The 21,853-nt window shown below is 48.8% G+C and overlaps 1 protein-coding gene across 3 annotated transcripts in view; it reads left to right on the top strand.

The window, feature by feature from the left end:
- The first annotated feature begins 2,874 nt into the window (after positions 1-2,874).
- PPM1B (protein phosphatase, Mg2+/Mn2+ dependent 1B) overlaps positions 2,875-21,853 on the top strand; it is a 119,402-nt gene continuing 100,423 nt past the window's right edge. For 2 of the 3 annotated variants that reach the window (XM_054021615.1, XM_054021614.1), the window contains exon 1: positions 2,875-3,093. The gene's annotated coding sequence lies outside the window, so the exon portion shown is untranslated. The remainder of the gene's footprint in view (positions 3,094-21,853) is intronic. The other variant, XM_054021616.1, reaches the window with a different exon arrangement.

The following is a 21,853-nucleotide window of genomic DNA, read 5'->3' as shown; positions in this document are numbered from 1 at the left end:
TTTTTGTATTTCCCCAGGTGTAGATGTAGCTGTTAAGTTTTGCTTCCTTTTTTTTTTCATGTTGTGGAGATTCCATTTCAGATGGCTAAATAAGATCTTTTCTATTGTTGTATGCAGTGTAGTTGTAACCATGTTGGTCCCAGGATGTTAGACAGACAAGGTGACAAAAGACAATATATCTTTTATTGGGTGTTGTGTGAAGAAGTACTTCCTTATATTTGTTTTAAATCTGCTGCATATTAATTTCATTGGGTGTCCCTTCATTCTTGTGTTATGTGAAGGGATAAATAGCATCTTATTAAGTTTCTCCATACCATTCATGGTTTTATAGACCTTTAACATATTCCCCCTTATTGTCTCTTTTCCAAGCTGAAAAGTCCCAGTCTTTTTAATGTCCCTTCATCTGGAAGCTGTTACATACCTCTAATCATTTCTGTTGCCTTTCCTTGTACCATTTTTAATATATATTATTTGATATGGGGCAACCAGAACTACATGCAGTATTCAAGGTGTGAGCATACCATGGATTGATATAGTGGCATTATGATATTTTTGGTTGTCTTATCTATCATTTTTTCTAATGGTTCCTAACATGCTTTTAGCTTTTTTGACTGCCACTGCACATTGAAGCAGATGTTTTCAGCGAACTATCTAGTGAGTTCAAGATGTCTTTCTTGAGTGGTAAGAGTTAATTTAGACCCTGCCATTTTGTATGTGCAGTTGGGTTTATGTTTTCCAATGTGCATCACTTTGCATTTATCAACACAGAATTTCATCTGCCATTTGGTTGTTGTTAAAGTTCATACCATTCCTTTATTTTTGGACTTTCAGGCCACGGGCCAAGTCAGGGGAAGAGGCGGACCATAAGACAACCAGAGTGGCTGTGATCATGTGGTGCCATATACGGGGGAGGGGGTAGCTGCTACTCCACACCCAGCCACCAGGAAGCACTCCAGCAGTGAGTCCACTTTTTTACAAGCACATACTTAAATAGATTAGAGAATAGCCTACTCCCACAATGAAAAATCAAAGCCTTTTCCAGGGACAGTTCATGAACTTTTGCCATTGCAGCCACACTTCTTTAGATCCGAACAAAAGGAAGATGCCATGTAAACTTACTTTTATGCCCATGATCATGAGTTCTGTTTTTGACAAATGTTTAGTGCATATAGTGATACATATAATTTGGGGGAAATGCAACTTTAAACCAATTTAATGAAAGGGGAGGAGGCACCACATTGTTGACATCAGTAAAAAGTATTAGTAAAGGAAATATTTTATGCTACTGTACAGATAATAGATTAAAGTGTGGGCACTCCAAAAACACCAACTTTGTGTGAAGTCTGGGTCAACTTTTCTTCAGTTGAAGCCAAGTGAAGTTTTGTCATTGATTTCAATGGGACCTGGATTTCACCATTTATGTAGAGAAGAACATGATGTGGGGAGGGAGAAGGGAAAATGTACCTTGTTTTCCTTTTCTGATTAAAATGGATAAATGGGGCTAATGTCAAATTATAGGCAACAATACTTCTACAAGACTACAACACTACAGTATTTTTTTAGTATTTAAAAAAATACTAGCATCAATGGGTTCTTCTGCAGAAAGAGACCTGAATATAACATAACCTTCTGGTAGCCTTGAGCTGCTAACCAGGATTATGGAAAGAATGAGGGTGTGAAGGGCAGGTGCCTCAGGACACTATGCTGATTGCATGTTGTTACCAACCAGCTGCTGTCAATCAAGTACCTCCCCTGTCCTCCTCCTCACTTTTGCTTTTGAAAAGCCCTGGGTTCAGCCCGCAGCAAGGCCTCGTGCGCGGGACCCAGAGATGGTGGACAGGGGCAGAGCCCCGTCCTGCACTGCCGGACAACGTGCAGGTCAATGATCCGCTGGGCTGCACCGCAAGAAGGGTGCACAGGGCCCCACCCTCCTCCTTCCTTATGCCCTGGCCTTCCCCCCACTTGTGCTCCCGGCTGTACCCCGCCGCCGAGGTGCGAAGCACCTCAAACCATTCCCTCTTCCCCCGCGGTGGGAGGCTGAACCCCTCGCTCGCTGATTGGCTGGCGGTGATGTAATGGGAGAGCACATACGGGCATTTCTCATCACCTCTCCGACCCTTCTCCCCCCCCCTTGCAGCTGAGGAGGGCAGCCGCTCCACCCCCCGCGCAGCCAATCACAGGGCAGAGCGGCCTGCGGTTGGGAGGAAACGCTTGCCTGCTTTTTCAAAGCCGACTTCGCTCTCGCCGTCTCCTTCGCTTCTTCCTTTCGGAGGCGTGATTGGCAGGCATGCAGCCCAATGAGACCAGGGCTCTTACAGCTACGTATGTACCCGCCCATTAGCAAGGCCGCTGTGATGTCTGGAAGGGAGATGGGATGTCATTGGACTGACAGCATCAAGAGCCTATGGAGTGTGGGCGACCAACGTGCTGTTTGGAAGGAGGCTGGTGTTCGTGAAAGAAGGCTGCGTGGGGAGGGGCGGTGGGTTTAACTGACAGCGACTCCCGTCAATCATGTCCAGGCTGCAGTGCCCGGGTAAAAAAGTGCGCAAAAGTAAGGAGGACGACAGGAGAGGCACTTGATTGACGGCAGCCGCGGCCAATAGCTTTCAGTAATAGGCTCGGGGATACGCCTGTTGCCATCTGAGCGGGCGGAGAGAGGACGGGGCAACTGGTGAGTGGCAAAGGGGTTAACCAATGCCACTTAGCGTATGTGCAGCAGGCAGGCGTGTTGGCCAATGGGAATCAGGAAGAGGCGGGGCTAACTGAATGACAAAAACGATAGCCAATAGAATTGGGCTGCCTGGGCTGGGTTCCGAGGCCGGGCTGCTGGGGGCGGATCATTTCACCCCCCCACCCTCGCCTTTTGCCTGCTGACGTGAGCGGCGGGAGGGGGAGGGCCCAGCATCGGGCGCTGGGAGAGGGGTTCCCAACATGTCGGTACTGCTGGTTGCGTTCGGACTACGCGAGCGGGCGGCTGTTGCGGCGGGGGGAGGCCAGCCAGGAGCGCCCGCAGCGTGAGACCCAGCCAGCCACACCCCGCACCGGGCCAGGCCGGCCCTCGGACAGCGGGCCACAAACCCTGCCCGCGGCCAGGTACAGGCCAGGGCCCGACTCGGCTAGGGGGCATTGCGGAGTGGGAGGCCTCTCTGCAGCGCCAGGAGCCGTCTGTCTGCGCGTATTGGGGGGCAGGCGGGGCCTCTGCGTGTGTAGGGGGAAGGGGATGGGCAGGCGGGGCCTGTACGTGTGGGGGGACGGGCAGGTGGGGCTGAGCTCGTGTGTACGGGGGGTGGTAAAGGGCAGGCGGGGCCTGTGTGTGAAGGGGGGAGGCGGCAGGCGGGGCCTGTGTGTGTATTGTGGGAGGGGAAAGAGGAAGGGGGCAGGCCAGGTCTGTGAGTGTGCATTGTGGGGGGACTATGGGGAGCGGGCAGGCGGGGCCTATGCGCGCATGTACTGCAGGGGGAAGGGTAGAAGGCGGGGTGTGCCCTTTGTGGGAGGGGCAGGGGGAAGAGGGCCGGATGTGTGTGTGTTTTAGGGGGCAGGCAGGGCCTGTATGTGTGTGTGTGTATGGCGCAGGTGGGGCCTGGGCACGCACGTGTGTGTAGTGGGGAGATGAGTGGGTGGCAGACAGGGCCTGCACGTGTGTGCGCTGGGAGGGTGGGGGCATTTGTGCAAGCCTGTATTGGGCGGGAGTACAGGGACAGGAGGGGTGTTTCTATGCGCACACGTGTATGTGGGGTATAGGGGTGTATATATCTTGGGGGATGGGTAGGGTGGCAGGTGGGCCTGTGTTCCTATATTAGGGGTAGTGTGGTAGATGGGGGGGGCCTGTGCAAGCATGTGTGTACATACAGTGGATGTGTAGGGTATCAGTTGTGGGCGGGGGAGGGCTTGTGTGTGCCTGTACTGGGGAGGCAGAGTGGCAACTAGGGGGGCACGCCTGCGCTTGTACTGGGGGGGCGAGCATGGCGGCGGGGTCTGCCTGCACCTGTACTTGGCTGGGGGAGGGGGGGGAGGAGAGATAAGGCTTTGTTGGTACTGGGGGTGGTGGTGGGAAGGCCCGCCTGCGTCTGTACTGGGGGGGGTGTGGTGGGTAGGTGGGAGGGCCTGCCTGTGCTGGGGGGGAGGGGGCGGGCGGGAGGGCCTGCCTGTGCCTGTACTGGGGTGGGGAAGAAGGGCCTGAGTGTGTGAGTACTGGGGTGTGGGTAGGGCGGCAAATGGGTGGGCCTGTGTGCACTTGTAGTTGGGGGCAGGTAGGGTGGCAGGCAGGAGGGCCAGGGAGTAGGTGGAGCTGTTTGTGCATGTTCTTGTAGGCTAGGGGGGAAGTGGCCTCTGCGTATATGTCTGTGTACTGGGGAGGTAGGGGGGAAGGTGGCAGGCGGAGCCTGTGGGTGTTCTGGGGGGAAGATGGGAGCGCTTGTGTGTTGGAATGTGTGTTTTTGGGGGGGGCAGCTGGGGCCTGTTCCTGTTTTTTGGGGGGGAGGGGCATGGGGGGTTGGGCAGGGCCTGTGTCAGTGCGTTTTTGATGGCATGGGTGGGCAGGTGGGAGAGCCTGCGTGTGCCTGTACTGGGGGGGCGGGTAGGGCGGCAGGTGGGAGGGCCTGTGTGCGCCTGTACTGGGCGGGTGGGTAGGGCGGCAGGCAGGAGGCCTAGTACAGGCAGGTGTGTGTAGGTGCATTTGGGGACAGCAGGAGCAGGTGTTGCCTGTGCACGTGTGTGTGCATTGGAGTTGTGAGGGAAGTGTAGGCATGGTCTGTGCATGCATTTGCTTGTTGGGGGGTGGAGCCTGTGGGGGTGTGTGCATGTGCATATTAGGAGAGGCTGTGATTGGGGGGGAATGTGGCACCTGTGTGTCAGTGTGTGTGTGGAAGGGGGGACAGTGGGAGATGGGGCCTGTGCATTTTGGAGGGAGGAATGTGGGGGGGGGGGGCAGCGCATGCATTTTGGGTGCGGGGTTGCGGTGAAACGCGGAGCCTGTACATGTGCACATATTTTGGTGGAGTGGCAGTGACTACAGGCAGGGTCTGTGTGTGTGTGTCCATGCATTTCAGGTGGTGGTGGTGGTGGCTGGCAGCACCTGTGCATGTGTGAACATAGTGGGGGTGGTGGCGACCAGCAGGCGGGATCTGTGCATGTGCGTATTTGGGGGGAGTGATGGTGGTAGGCAGATGGGGGCTGTATGTGTTTGGGGGGGGGGGTGGCAGGCAGTCAGAGCCTGTGTGTATGTGTGGGAGGAAGAAGGGGGATGTGATAGGGAGGCCTGAATGTTTATTGGGGGGGAGGCTGGCAGGTTAGGCCTGTAAGTGTACTGGGGTGTAGATATGGGGAAAGTGGCACACCTGCTAGCCTGTGTATATACTGGGGGTGGGAGGGTAGGAATAAGGGTCTGTGTATACTGGGGGTTAGGGGGAAAATGTCAGGCAGGCTGGTTGGCCTGTGCATGTGTGGGTGGGGGTTAAGGGGAAGACAGCAGGCAGGCATGTCTGTTTATAGGCAGGGAAAGTGACTGCCTTGTTGGTAGGCAGGCTGACTTCTGAGTGTTTTGGGGGTGGAGGAAAGTGGCTGGCATGTAGGAATGCCTGTGAGTGTATGGGGGTGAGATGGCTGGGAGGTTGACAGGCATACCTGCAAGTGCATGGTGGGAGCAGGGGGCTGGCAGACATTGGGAGAGAGGAGGAGTAAAGTGGCAGACAGGCAGAATAAAAATCAAAGTTTTTATTTAAATTGGATTATTTTTGTTTTTAATTTTATTATTTTTACTTTTTAAAAGCAAACCTCTTTAAAATAAAATCTGAATTAATACAAAATATTAAGTCCTGAATTTTACAATCTCTTAAAACATTTAAATGAAATAAATATGCTGAATCCATGAGCTTCTATCAAAAACTTAAGGGTTTTTTTCTGTATAAAGAAAGAATCGGAGGAAAACAATTTAACTTTTGAGGTCAAGCTTTATAAATATGGCACAATAGGTCATGTAGTGTATTAAGGGCTTGTTTTGGTTAGTATGCATACATTTTATATGCTGTTTGGTGTATTTAAATTCTACTTGCCATCCTAATGCAGCTTGCATGGGCAGGCAGTTAATTATGTAGTAAATAAGTAGTATATCATTCACAGTTTTCTAACATACTAAAAATGTACAATTAATAAGAATCTGAAAATATTAAGTTAGGTGATTGCTTAAGTAAATGTATATAGTTATAGTGTATCCTCCCTAGGTAGCAAAAAGACGTACCATATCTAGTCTAAAGGCTCTATTTAGTTGTAAATCAACATGTATTAATGCTTATGTCAACCAATGAGAATGCACCTTTCTTTAGAAACTTACTGAAGTACAAATGAAAAGGTTGATTAAAATTTATTTAAATTTAGGGTTTCTACTTGGTGATTTACATAATGATTTAAATCAGTGACTTAAATTAATTCACCCTACAGGCAGGCTTCTGTTGTATGAGGTGAGGAAAGGCAGGTGACAGGCAGGCTTCTGTGTATATGGGGGTGGAAAGGTGGCAGGCAGGCAGGCCTTTGTGTGAATTGGGGTGTGTGAAGTAACAGGCCTGTGTAACTCTTCCATGGGAGGAAGAGTTGGGGGGGGGGGGGGGGGAATTCTGGTAGGTAGGCAGGCTGGCCTGTTTGTATTAGGGGGGTTGTGAGACAGGTCTTTGTGTGTATTGGGGGGCCGGAGGTAGTAGGAATTCAGGCAGGCACGTGTTTTTATTTCTGGGGTTAGATGGCTAGGTGGCAGGAAAGCAAGGCATGTATTCTGTGGGTGGCAAGAGGTGGTGGTATGGGCCTGTGTGTGCGCTTTTTGGGGAGGAAGCAGGGAGGTGGTCAGGTTGCAGCCAAGCAGGTGGGTCTACTTCTGGTGGATTGAGGTTTATGGTGGCAGGCAGGCTAGTCTGCCTGTGTACTGGGTGGTTAGAGGAGTTGGTTGGTAGGTCAGTGTGTCTTGGGGACAAGGAGAAGATCTGGGAGACACGAATGTTTTTCAGGGTGATGCTAGGAGGTCTGTATTGTCCTGGGGAGGGGAGAGAGGAGGCTTGTTTAAATATTGAGAATAGAAGGGACAGCTGGGATGCCTGTGTGGGTGAGAAGAATTGGGGGAGGGGGATGATGTCTGTAGATTGGAAGTAAGAACAGGAGAAGCTGAAGGCTTATGCAGGTTGAGAAGAGAGGGAAGAATAGAGAAGCTTTGGGGGAGCAGTGGTGGTTGGGAAGTGGGTGAGAGGAGAAACTTGTTGGGTGACTGGGGTTGTTATCTGGGGAGGAGAAGTTGGGGGTGCTGTGTGTGTGTGTATCGTAGGGGGAAAGGCACATGTGTACAGTATATGTATTGTGATGACTTCTGTGTGTATGGGGGATGGAGAAGGAGTGGAGAAATTGAGTGGGTTACATGTGTGTATGGGGGTGACAGGAGAAGCTGGGAGGCCTATATGTATTGTATTAAGGAGTGAGATAGCTGACGGCCTGTTAAGGTTGCCAACCCTCCCGGTTTCACCAGAGTGGAATCACACTCTATTTCCCAAAGGCTACTTCAGCCAAACCGGGAGATTTTGGGCTCTAAAAGTCTGGCGCAGCAGTGGGATTAAGGCAGGTTCCCTTATCTGCCTTGGCTCTGCGCTGCTCCCTGAAGAAGCTGGCACTATCCCTGTGGCCCCTGGGGGGGGGGGGGTGGAGGCAGGGGGGGTCTCTGCATGTGCTGACCCCCTGACCCTCTCCTTCACCCCTGCCCCATCCCGCACCCCCTCCCGCACTCAAACTCCCTCACAGAGTCTGCATCCTGCACTCCCTCCTGCCCCAACCCAGAGCCTGCACTCCCTGCCAGAGACTGCACCCCAACCCTCTGCCCCAGCCTGGTGAAAATGAATGAGGATAGGGGAGAGCGAGTGATGGAGGGAGGGGGGATGGAGTGAGCAGGGGGTGGGGCTTTAGAGAAGGGGCAGGACAGGGGCAGGGCAAGGGTTTTTGGGTTTGCATGATTAGACAGTTGGCAACCCTAAGGCCTGTATATTTGTATTATGGAGGTTGAGGAGAGGTGGGGAATCCTGTGTGTGTGTTACGGGATTGGGTGTCAGATGGATGGCTTAAGTGGGAGGGTGGATTGATTTAAATAAAAGCTATTTTAAATCACCGATTTCTGTCTTGTTTTGCATTTGTATTTTTCCTAAAGAAGGATTGATTCTCATTGGTTGGAAACCATTAAGACATGTTGATTTGTAACTAAATATAGCCTTTTCACTTAATGTAATATTTTTTTTGCTAACCAAGAGACCAGAGTATATCTACATATCTATTTAATCAGTTGTATAGCTTATGTACATTTATTTAGTACATTAGAAAATGGGTTCTTTTTGGAAAGAGATTTGCACTTAAAAATTCACAAACAGTGTTGACATTTTTTATTAAAGTATTTAAATTTGCTGGATACATAAGAAAAATAGGTTTATCAAAACATGTTTTGTTTAAAGTGGCTTTATTTATTAATCAAAAGAAGTATTATCTGCAGGTAGTGAGTTGAGCTGATTGTTTCCAGTCACCATGGCCTTCAGAGTTTTAGAACCGATAGGTCTCATCCTATCAAACACTTAGGCTTGGTCTATACTACAGAGTTAGGTTAACATAAGGCAGCTTATGTTGACCTAACTATGTCAGTGTCTACACTGCCAATGTTAAGTGCCCTGCTACACTGACGTATCTCCACCTCCATGAGAGGTGTAGGGCTTTTGTTGGTGTAGTTAGGCCAATGGAGTGTCTAGACACTCCATTGCTTGCATCAGCTGTTGGCAGTCTTGTTGGACAGCTGAGAATGGGAAGGCGAGAAGCCTGGTGGAGAGCTGTGTAGAGTTGAGAGCCCTGGCTGTCAGCACCCAACACTGCCTCTCTTCAGTTGGTGGAAGTGCTCCTGGTAAGGACACATACCACTGACAGAAGGAGGGTAGTGTGGACATCAGCCACCACAGTACTTATTGCGCGTGACTGTAAATTGACCTAACATAGGTTGACTTAAGATTGTAGTGTAGAAAGGCATTTATTCATAGTTAAGAGTAAAACAAGCTTTTTTGTTTTTCCGGTTATCAGTTGGTTTCTTGACTTTGAGTCACAGTTGAACTGAATTAGTTAAATAAACTGAAATGAAAAAAATTCCCTCTGCACCTGCAGAGGAGACTACTGCTGTCAAAAGCTGGTTTAGTGCTTTAGCAAACTCAGGTTCCAGGTGCTTAGCCAATGACTTTCACCACGTCAGTGATTTGATTCTCTTTGAAACATTGATAGCAAACATGCTGCTCGATATTATTTTTGAATTTTGAATGATTTTAATAAATTATAGTGAGTTTAGGCCTGCAACATAGGTTGTCATACTTTGAAAATAAAGTTTAAATTCATTTTTTAACTTTATTTAAAAATCTGATTTTTTTAAATAAACCTGCTTTTAATTTTTTTGGGGGAGGGAAAAATCATTTTTATTCACCCTATGCATGTGTGTATTGGAATAATGGGCTGGGAGGCCTTAGTAGTTTTGCCTTCACCAGGGAAAAAGTGCAGGAAAAAGGTTAACTGGTGTTCACTAACTAGGTAAAATCTTAGCAGAGACATGGCAGTTTGTATCCTTCACAATGTTGAAGGCTGGAGTAAATCTTATGCTCTCCCATAGTCTTGACCTCAACCTGTTAACACATGTGAAGGCTACAAACTGTCGTGTCTTCGCTAGGAGTTTTACTCTTGAGGAAATTGGGCACCAAAAAATTAAAAATTCTGTGCCAAAAAAAATTATTCACACAATATTTTAAAATTCTGCAAATTTTATTTGTCAATAAATAAATGTGGCTCCAGCATGGCAGTGTGGAACACAGGTCACTGGCTGCACTGAGGTGAGAGATAACTCTGAAGCCCCCACCTCCCCTGGTACAGGGACTCGACAGTGAGGCTGCACCCAACCCTGACACAGTGCATGGGCCGGACCTGGTCCAGAAACACTCCGGGTTCCTGCCCCTCTGCGCCAGGTGTGGGTGGGCAGGCTCAGCCCAGGAGGATCCAAGTGTCAGGGTGATCCTGGTGTGGTGTGAGAGGTTTCTGTGTAGGGCAATCTAGGTGCAGGTGGCTCAGTGGGAGATGTGGATGCACAGGGGCTCATTGGGGGTTCCGGGTGCAGGCGCAATGGGACTCTGCAGGGGGTCCAGGGGAAGGTCGTTGGGGCTCAGCAGGGGTGATTTGGGTGTGGGGAGATGAGGCAGAGGGTTGGGATGTGGGGGGGTGAGGGCTCTGTCTGGGGGGGTGGGCTCCCCTTGGGCTGGGGCCAGAGGACTCCCTTCCCGCCCCCCCCTTCCCATCAGCAGCAGCTCTGGGAGAGAGGTGCCTATCCCCTGCCGGCAGCAGCGTTGCACGCCTCAACTTGCTCCTCTCCCCACTCCCCACCCACTCCTTACCTCTCTCCTCTCCAGGCCCCTGTAGCTGCACACCTGCATGGCCACTTATAGCTTGCTGCACAGCCACGCAGCTTAGAGGGAACTTAGGTGGCATCATTTTGACAGACATGTGTTTCACCAGCAGGGCTGGAACGTTTACGGCCACCACACCAACCTTTGCCCCTTGTGCTAATGGAATAACTGATAGCAATAAGAGGTTGTTGTCCTCTTATGTGGACTAGCAGTAGAGGGGCATGGGACACTTTGCCCCAGTGGGTTTCACAGATATTTGCTGAAAGATGAGGAGATTCAGGAATCTTGGGTTGTGAAAGGAAGTGTACTGTAGTGGCCACAGACCTTTCTGTCTGTTCCCCTCAAGCTTGACCCCTCCTGGTTCAATCCTTCCAATGTATCCCAGTCCAGTCTCTTCCACACACCTAGCTCTCTGTTCTGGTTGCGTTCTCATTGCCTAATCAGTCAGTCTCTGATCCTCAGACTTCTCAGCCCAGTCCCAGTCTGCAACACAAATTCTAATCTTATCCATTCAGATTTCCTATCCAGTTTCCCCCTAGTATCCTTGCTTAGCCAGTCCTTGTTCCCCACTTCCAGGGTCTTCATCCAGTCTTTCCCCACCCTGGCCTCTAGTTGCCTCTTCCCCCACTTAAATTATATGTCCCCATTGGTTTCCACTCACTTCCTCCTTGCTCCAGATAGTTCCAGTCTTGCCTTTGGCTCCTCATCTGATCTCAGCCGCTCCCTCCCCATCTCCTTGTCTAGCTAGTCGCCCTCTTATCCCCTCTGCAGTTGTCAGGCAGTTGGAGTTAGCACAGGGGAGAGATGCTTCCTGCTCTCATTTCTGGTGTCTGGCCCAATCTGCAGAAGCCCAGAGCTGTAATTGCTGGGAAATTGCTGTTGAGCCCTGGGCTGGAGCATGCTCAGTGTGGACAGAATCTTTAGGAAATTCAACTGTGAAGCTCTAGCAAATTGCTACTGAATAAGAGGCAACTGCAACTCATTTAGAGGGTTATTACTATGCCAAATTTGGGTATCGTTTTATGGGGACAATAAAATACACATCCCTGACACAAAGCAGGGGTGTGGTAGAGCAGGGGTGGGCAAACTTTTTGGGCCGAGGGCCACATCTGGGTGGGGAAATTGTATGCAGGGCTGGGGCAGGGAGTTCCGGTGTGGGGTGCAGGAAGGGGCTCAGGGCAAGGGATTGGGGTAGACAGGTGTGGGATCTTTGGGGGGATTCAGGGCAGGGGGTTGGAGTGCAGAATGCAGGAGGGGGCTCATGGCAGGGGTACAGGAGGGATACAGGGTGTAGCAGGGGGCTCAGGACGGGGTTGGGGTGCACAGGGGTGCAGCAGGGGACTCGGCAGGGAGTTGGAGTGTGTGAGGGGGGGCTCAGGGCAGGGAGTTGGGGTGCAGGAGGGGTGTGGCAGGAGGCTCAGGGCTGGGGGTTGGGGTGCACAGGTGTGGGGTACGGCAGGGGCTCAGGGCAGGGGGTTGGGATGCACGAGGGGTGCACAGTGCAGGGAGTTGGGGGGCAGGAGGGGTTTGGGCTCCAGGGTGGCAGCAGCATGCACTGGGGCCAGGGCAGGCTCCCTGCACATCTGCCTTGTCCCCAGCCCCGTGCCACTCCAAGAAGTGCTGTGGCCCCTGGGGGCGGGGGGGAGGGCGGGCGAAGGGCTCCGCTTGTGCTGCACTTGCCGTGCCTCCAGGTACCTCCCCTGAAGCTCCCATTGGCCACGGTTCCCCATTCTTGGCCAATGGGAGCTGCGGGGGGGCAGTTCCTGGAGGCAAGGGCCCGGGGGACTCAGGGATGTCGGGTAGGCCGCCGCTGAGAGTGGTGTGGGGCCCGCGGCGCCATGTGGGGCAATCCCGTGGGCCGGATCCAAAGCCCTGAGGGGCCAAATGCGGCCTGTGGGGCCGTAGTTTGCCCACCCCTGTGGTAGAGCTTCTTAAAGAAAGTCATCAGAATTTAACATGGGTAAAACAATGTGTTTTTTCTTAATCCTATTCTCAAATGGCTGAACTGTTTTGGCTGAAGTTTTCAATTCTAACAAAGGCAGACACGTGACATAGAAAACTTCTATCCAAATGTTTAATGTTTGGCAAAATTATAAGTAATTGAAAACCAGGTCTTTTTAATGGGAAGTGTGGGGCAATCTTAATAAGCTGGTGCTACCAATCCTGCTTTAATATGATTATTGGTGAAGCTATGTGGCCATGTGTGGTGGAGTTGGGAAGCATGTTGGGGGAATTTGTGGGTTCTGAATGGGAATCCAAGAGGGTGAGTTGAGAGACCACACTCCATGCTCATACAGGAAGAATACAAATTTATGAAGCATTGCCAAGTGTGATTGTACAAGAAATAAAGAAAACTGAAAAACTTTGTGCAGGGAGGCAGAAAGATAGAGTAGGGGACAAGAGGTGTTGCAATTCAGGTCAATTTCAGTTCAAATTGCTTTATTGGCATGATAGAATACACAAGAACTGTCAAAGTATTACTGCTTCAAATTCCCCAAAATCCCTGTTTTGTCAGAACCCTGCTTAGCCTCTGTAGACCATTAGCAATGCTATATGCATTTTTGTCAAAGAAATTTGAACTAGATACTACATTAAGATCTCGCTGGTATAAAGATTTAGCCATTACCAAATATTGAAACAGTTTTCTGTTAAACTAATTGAGACATTAAGTCAAGAGAAGTATATCTTGTATTGGATAATACTATCTGGAATATATATAGGATGCAATATAAATTATTTAAATTAGGAACTGTTAGATTGATAAATACTGGCATTGTCAGGAAATGAGGTAGCATTTGATTCATGTGATATGGAGTTGCCCCAATACACCTCTACCCTGATATAACGTAACCTGATATAACACGGTAAAGCAGTGCTCCGGGCGAGCGGGGCTGCGCACTCCGGCGGATCAAAGCAAGTTTGTTATAACGCGGTTTCACCCATAACGCAGTAAGACTTTTTTGGCTCCCGAGGACAGCGTTATATCAGGGTAGAGGTGTATTTGATTCTGGGAAGTCAGGAGTAAAATTAACTTTTATATGCCATCTGACATTGTGCTTAAAGGTGAACGTGCTATTTTCTGGTTAGTAGAGAACACTTGGAATCTTTATTTTTCCAAGAAACTGTAGCTGTACAGAGCTCTGATAGTGGCTTAGAGACTTACACTTTAGTATTAGAAATCAAAATCCAGGCAAGTGATTGAAGAATGGTGTACAGCTATATCTGCAGTGTCTGAAATGGAGAGGATGTCCTTCTGTAATAAAAATGATATAGATCAGTTCACTGACATAGGGACAGACTTTATAGAAATGGTGAAATAAGTTGGTGGGTGACTTCGAGTGCTGATCCCTATGTGTATTCTACAGCGGGTAAATATGTGCTCAATGGGTCTGACACAAGATTTTTCTAACAAGTAGTATCAGTTGGTCCACGCCAGTGCAGTTGTTTCCCTCATGCTTCATACCCCAGGTATAAGGAGTGGTGCAGACCAGCACCTTTCCAATTCCTTCTTACTGCCTCATGGCTTAAGTTGGAATCCTCTCGTGTCCAGAGCTGATCCTCTTCAGTGTTTTTCTTGTAAATGTTTAAAAGTTTTATGTGTTTAGTTTATTTAGGCTATGTGTACACTTAAAATGTTACAGCCGCACTGCAGTAGCACTTCAGCGTAGACACTACAGCAATAGGAGGGCTTCTCTCATCACTGTAGGCAAACCACCTCCCTGAGGCGGTAGCTGGGGTGATGGAAGTGCTGTCTACATTTAACTATCTCTCTCAGGGTGTGGGTGATTCAGACTTCTTAGAGACATAGCTACACCAATGTGTCTTTTCAGTGTAGACCAGTGCTTAGTTAAATCCCCACCCTGGGAAATTCTCTGATTCCTTGGGGCAGGATATTGATTATCCTCTGCCTTCCAGGGTTTAAGAGTTGCATCTCTTGCTCCTTTTTGTCAGCGACAACCACCACTGCTGCCTCTACTGTCTTTGAGAAACGCATATCTCCACTAAGGCTATGTCTTCAGTAGCACTTTTGTCGTTAAAACTTAAGTTGCTCAGGGGGTATGAAACACCCTCCCCCCCCCCCCCCCCAGACCGACATAGTGCTGTCTATACCGGCACTTATGTCAGTGGGTAAAAGCGCTCCTGCCGACATAGCTACTGCCACTCATTGGGGGTGGTTAATTATGCCAACAGGAGAGCTCTCTCCCATCAGCATAGAGCAGCTACACGAGAGACCTCACAGAAGCGCAGCTGCAGAGGTACAGCTGTGCCCCTGTAAGGTGTCTAGCGTAGTTATAGCCTAAGTGCAGTATTTGCTGCTTCTTTCCCAGCTGAATGTGACAGGCGTGAGAACTCAGACTTTGGAAGCACCTAATGAGGCCTCAGTCAGATACAGTTTGGTGAGATGCCTCATATTTGAGCCTGAGACATCGAGGAGTGCACCTCATAGTTTGATGTCTGACTCAGGAATGGGCATGGTTCTAGTGAAGGGCCCTTAAACTCTGTATTCTCATGAAAGTAAGAGGCACTCTTGTAAACATAAGAGTTGATCCCCCTCCTAGATCTTCTAAGAGAAGGTCTCTCCCCCATCCAAGTCAAGTGAGTCTTCGCGCTCTGGATTCAAGGACTGAGATCCTCCTAGGTTTTGTGACTATGATCAAAAGGTGCAGAAGAACAAGGCTCTTTCAGCCATTCTTTGCATAATCAGCACCAACCTCAGTACTAAATAAAACAAAGCACCAAGAGCCGAAGGACTGCCAATCTTTGGTACCAACAATAACCATGCAGATGGAGGCTCCATCACTGGCAATACTGCCACATCCACAGTGGAAGAAACCACTGACTACCAAAAGTTTCTTTACGCTGACTCCAATGGCACAGGGCAACGAGATTCAGCTTCTAAGGCTCCAACATTCGACACCACCTCAGAGGATATCTTCATCCTCCCAGACTCACAAATCCCCTTGTTGTCTGCACCGACCCTCACCAGTGAGATTCTAATCCCAGGGAGAAGCTCATCTCCCGTTCCATTCAGTGGCAGCAGCTTCCCAATATGAGTCCTGATGGCAACGCCAATGGAACCGGATCCAACCTTTTCATCTTCTGGAGATCTGATGTTCCAGTGGATCCATCTTCCCCCTCCACTAAGAGTTCAGTCTAGACAGAGGTTCAAGCCTGTTTCCAGCCTTCTCCATACAAGTGGGAACCCCTCCTCCCCCTTCAGGACCAATGCTACCCAAGGTAACCTACTTTTGACACTTCATGTTGGGCTCACTGGGGGCCACATGATGTGTATGCACAAAAGCCTGAGTCTATGCAATCCCAAAGGGAATCCTATCACTCTCCCCTAAGTGATCAACCCGGGAGCCTCCTGAACCTATGGAGGAAGTCAAATTTGATCCACTTGTACCTCCAGTACTGACATGTCATCAGGTGATTGTTCAGCCTGGCTTTCTCCTTCAGATTACCATAAACAGTTCCAATAACTAATTTAGGGTATAGGAGAAGAAATCCAAATCCCTTAGAATAGTCATGGGACTTGCAACACAGGCTCTTGGACATCCTACAACCTATATGGGTCTAGCCAAATAGTACTCCCAGTCAACAAGGCTATATGGGAACTGGCAAGAACTGTATGGTATGTATAGCCACTTCTGCCTGTATCCCTTAGAGGATGGAAAAGTGGTACTTGGTCCTGGCTAAGGGAGCAGACATCTTGTTCTTTCACCATGCCCCAAGGTTCCTATTCATCCAGGCAGCCATAGAAACATCCAGACAATAACAGGCCAGGTTTTATACCTCTTGGGGAGAAAGGTATTTACTACTTCTGAGGGAATTCTGCACCAAAAAATTAAAAATTCTGCACACAATATTTTAAAATTCTGCATATTTTATTTGTCTAAATAACACAATATAAACATGCCAATTTCAATTATGTTGGTAATTTATTTCAAAATACCCATTAGCAAGTATGACTGTAACAATACAGACACCCCGCCCCCCCAAAAGATACAGGTAATGTATTTTTAACAAATAGATTCCTTACTAGGCATATTAATACATAATTTTGAGTAATTCATTTATACTACAATACAAAAATGTATTTTTCTTCACCCTTCAGAAGCAGTACAAAGGCTTGGGGGAGTCATGGGTAACGGAGGAGCTGAGGGAGAGGGAAGGACCCTGAGAGTGAACCTGGAGGGTTGTTGGGTGTGGGTGGGAGAAATATGGAACGGGTGGTTTTTGGTGGGTGGAGGGATTGTTAGGGAGTTGGGGAGCCTCCCCCATGCAGACCGTTGCTGACCCCAAACCTCTCCCGTTCAGTCAGGCACATCTGCCCCCGTCCCTGGGTATCCCTGCAACCGCCATCCCCAGGTGGTCCCATTCAGCCCCTGGCTCAAATAGCTGTCACCCAAATAGCTCCTGAGCCCATGCCCCAGTCCATCTGCCCTCCCCCCCCCCCCTTCGGTACCCTAGTATGTGATTTCACCAGCATCCCTGGTTGCCCCACTCTGTCTGTCCTAACCTGGTTCCATGGCTGGGTGCTGTGATGACATCTAACTGGGTGCTGGCAGCTGGGTGTTCTGGTGCCACAGCAGCCTCTGGTGGGTGACAGGCAGAACTGCAGCACTTTGATGGAATATATTTTCTGCAGGTGTGAAAAAATTCTGCGCCAGATATGAATTATGCACAGTGGTGCATAATTCCCCTAGGAGTAATTTGCTTCCACCAGCCTTCAATTTAGAATCTCCTACTATGTGGCCCCCCTTCCAAAATGATTACTTTTAAAAACTACTCCAAGTTCATGGACTTTAAAGAGAAGTTGTCCACTGATAAGGGCTTGAAATCAGGCCCTATCTTCCTTGAAGTCATATTGGTGGCAAGAACCCTGCTACAAGCTGCTGTTTACTCTATTGATGCTGCTTTAGAGTCCATGTCGAGAGCTATAGTGATGTCCTAGGAATCTTGGCTACGCTCTTCAGGGCTTCCCAGGGAGATATAGGACACACTGCAGGACTTGCCCTTTGATGAAATCTGCCTTTTCACCAGAAGACAAACTAGCCTTTGTATTTGCTAATGGACTCCAGGGAAATTTTCCGCTCACTGGCCATATATACACACCAGCCCTGAAGAGGAAGTACTATAAACAACCTTACAGGCTGAAGTCCTTACAGCAGTTCTACTACCAATGCTCTTACAAGCCACATCACAAAAAGGCAGAGGGTACAAAAATTCAGATACACTGCCCCATCTGCCTCTGCTGCAGCTACCCAACCTCCGCCTCTGACCAAAAGATGCTTTAAAGGGCTTGCAGCTCTCAAGCATCCAATCTAGTTTTGATGCCATCTCCACCTGATTCGCAGATCCACTTTGGTGGACACCTGACATGATGTCCCCACGATTGGAGGGCAGTAACAGATGGATGTTGGATGTTATCCACTCTGGATACACAATTGAGTTTCTCTCCCCTTCCCTCTTTAGAGTCCTCTCTCACAAGGAGATCTTCCTTCATGAGGTGGAATCCTTCCTACACTGGGAAGCAATAGAGTGGGTACCCTTTCAACATAAAGGAAAAGGGTTTTGCTCCAAATATTTTCTAGACCTCTGGACAGGAGGGTTGAGACCAGGTCTCATCCTGAAACAACTCAATATCCTTATTCGCAAGATAAAATACTGCATGGTTTTGTTGGTACAGATTATACCATCTCTAGAAGAACATATGGTTCACAGCTTTCAATATGAAAGACACCTACTTTTCAATTTTTCCACAGAAAATCACTATCAATACAGGGTACTTCCATTCGACCTTGCAACTTCCACCCAGAGTCTTCACTAACATTTTCTGAAGTAGCTCCATACTTCAGATGGGACAGTTCCACCATCTTCATGTATCTAGATGACTGGCTTCTTACAGAGATGACATGTGCAAAAGTCATAGCGTTGAGCTCATTGCAGCTCCTTCTCCTAGCATTTCTGGGAGTCTCCGTGAACATAGAGAAGTCTATTCTGACTGTGACCCACATTATAGACTTAATAGGGCTAAGGTTTCTCTCCCTGTGGACAGATTCCATACGGACAGACTGATAGATCAAGTTATGCACAACCATTGGACATCAATCTGGATATGCCTTTCCCTCTTGGGTCACATAATGTCAAGTATAGAATGATATTTGCTAGATTCCACCTCTGCTGCCTGCAGGCTTGGCTTTGAACAGTATATATTGGTGGTCTCCAACCTCTTTTTCACAAGATCACTTTTTGAACCCAGGATCTACCCTGCCCCTTCCTTGAGGCCCTGCCACATTCACTCCATTCTCCCCTCTCTCTGTCACTCGCTCTTCCCCACCCCTCAGGAGGTTGGGGTGAAGGAGAGGGTGCAGGCTCTGGGAGGGAGTTTAGGTGCAGGGGTCATATGGTCACACTGCACCTAATCTCATAGAATCCACTGAACATTTCATGAATTTTACTTTTTATTAGTGTCATTTGTTGTTTATCCTTCAGGGATTGTCACAAATCAGTGTAACATTCTCAACTGTGGGGTGTGCATTGGTTGAACCTGGGGCAGAAGGTTGGGGTGCAGGAGTGAAGGGTGCAAGCTCTGGAAGAGAGTTTGGGTGCAGGAGGAGGCTTCAGGCTGGTGCAGAGTCTTGGGGTGCAGAGGAGGGTGAAGGTTTGGGCTCTGGGAGACAGTTTGGTGCAGGAGGGAGCTCCAGACAGAGTGTTGGGGTATGGGAGGGAGCGTGAGGTGCAGACTCTGGCTGGGAGGTGCTTACCACAGGTGGCTCCTGGTCAGCGGTGCAGCGGGGCTCAGGCAGGCTGCTTCCCTGCCGTGGCCCCATGCCGCTCCCGGAAGCAGCTGGCTGCTGGCACGTCTCTCCTCAGGGTGCGGCCTCTGGGTGGGAGGCTGCTCCGCATGCTGCACCCGCACCATCCCCGCTGCTCCCATTGAGCCCCACTGCACCAGATTGAGCTTGGCTCCTTGACTGATTTGCCTGGAGGAACACTCGGGTGAGCTCGGAGGGACTCAGGGCCATTCGGTCAGAGGCAACTTTTAGCGGCCCGGAAATCACGATCAACTGGTAGAGGCTCCAGGATCAACTAGTCAATCGCGATTGACGGGTTGGTGACCATTGGTATATATACTGAGTAAACCTAGCATAAACTCTGGAGTGACAATCCCCATCAGATAAGGATCTTCTGACCTAGTGGAAGGGTCTGGCACAAGTGTGCATGGGCATTCCTTTCCTATCAGCCGCATCTGACAGAAGGATAATCTGAGATGCCTCTTTGTTAGGATGGGTGGCTCACATGGATGATCATATGGCAGAGGGCACTTGGATGCCCTGCGAAACAGGGGTCAACGTAAACCTCCTGGAACTTGGAGCCATCTAGGAAGCATGAAGGGCATTCTTATCATTAATCCAATCTCACCACATTCTCATAATGTCAGACAATATCTCAGCTGTATTGTACATAAACAGGGAGGAGTGAGATCCATTACCTTCTGTGTAGAAGTGATCAATCTATGGAACTGGTGTATCAAGAATCACATCACCCTATCAGCAGCATACCTCCCAGCAACCCAGAATTCACTGGCAGACAGCTTTAGCAGGCATTTTGTCATGGACCACAAGTGGGAATTGCACAGTTCAGTGTTGAACAGCATCTTTTCTCAGTTGGGGAATCTCTACCTGAGACCTGTTTGCCTGTCAGAAAAATAGGAAGTGCATCATATACTGTTCCAGGGGAGCTCTTGGCCAATTCTCTAGCAGCGATGCTCATCTGCTTCCTTGGGCGGACTGCCTAAACTGTGTCTTTCCTCCTTAATTTACTGTTTCCTTGAGTATTATGGAACATTCAAAATGACAGCGCAAAAGTCACTTTCATCGTGTCCACGTGGCCCTGGCAGTTCTGGTTTCCAATTCTGCATGTCAGCCCGACTGCCCATCAGCATTTCCTCCTTCCCAGACCTCTTGACTCAAGAGACTGGCAAGATCAGACATCCCAACTCAGAAGCTCTTCACCTCATGGTTTGGTATTTGGATGAGCATCTGATCTAGAATGTTCCAGTTCCCAGGACACGTAAGCTGTCCTTACTAGTAATAGGAAGGACTCAAAAAACAAACAAAAAAATCAAAAACGTTACCTTGAAATATGGAAGCCCTTCTCTATCTGGGTCGATCACTTCCACCTCTCCCAAGTAATCTGATATCCTGGATTACCCCTTTACCCTCAAGAAGTCAGGCCTTTCTCTTAGCTCAGTACTTGTTCACCTGGCTGCAATCAGTGCATGTCACCTTCCATCAGATAGCTGTCTTTACTCACCCAGTCACCTCCACATCCTTATAGGGTTTAATTAGAATTTACCCACCAGTAATAAACCCAGCCTGTCAATGAGACCTTAATTTAGTGCTCTGATTACTTACCAAGTTACATTTTGAACACCTAGCACTACCTGTTTGATGTTTCACTCATTTATGAAGGTTGCCTTGTTGCCATCACCTCAGCCAGATGCGTACATGAGCTAGGGGCCCTAATGGCAGACCCTCCTAACGCTATACTTTATAAAGACAAGATCTCACTATGTCTATACCTGAAATTCACCCCTAAGGTAGTTTTGCAATTTTACATAAACCAGAGTATCCACTTAACTGTGTTCTTTCCCAAACCCCAACCTCTAGTATAGAAAGGAGACTTTATTTCCTTGACATGAAACAAGGTTCATCCTTTTACTTACAGAGAACAGAACAAATCGGTCATCTAGGGCTGTTTCTGGCATACATGAGTTCGAGGACAAACTTTCCTCCCAGAGGATCTCCAAGTGGATCTCTGGCTGTGTCGTCCTTTTATGAACTGGCACATCATCTTTCCCCACGTGGGGTATGGGCTCACTCAGAGAGCACAGGCAGCCTCAGCAAAATCACTCCAAGAAGTATCTCTGCTTGACATTTGCCATCAGCAGTGTTGAATTCCATCCACATATTCACAAGACATTATACGTTGGTCCAACTTTCCTTCACCTTTGCATCCTTTGGGACAACAGTTCTGCAAGCTGCTATACCACCTGCACCTTTTCACTCTCCTTATCTCTGTATTTCTAGTGGAACATACATAGGCACCAGCCCTTGAAGGGAAGAGCAGTTACTTACCTTTTGTAACTGGAGTTCATCAAGATATATGATCACTATCTATTCCACTACTCATCCTCTTTCCCCTCTGCTTCAGATTTTTCTCTGAATCACCATAAGAAGAGGAACTGGAGACTTATGGGTCTGCAGCACCCCTTTTACTTTTGATATGGACTATGATGGGAACAACTACACAGGTGTGGACCAGTGAACACTACTTGCTAGTAATCTCTGATCTTAAGCATGTGGAGTGCGTGCTTACCTGCAGTGGAATACAGATAAGGATCACAC

The sequence above is a fragment of the Malaclemys terrapin genome, chromosome 3 (assembly GCF_027887155.1).
Source record: "Malaclemys terrapin pileata isolate rMalTer1 chromosome 3, rMalTer1.hap1, whole genome shotgun sequence".
In the NCBI taxonomy this organism is placed as follows: domain Eukaryota; kingdom Metazoa; phylum Chordata; order Testudines; family Emydidae; genus Malaclemys; species Malaclemys terrapin.
The sequence above is the reverse complement of the archived record's forward strand: the minus strand, read 5'-3'. Positions and strand labels throughout refer to the sequence as shown.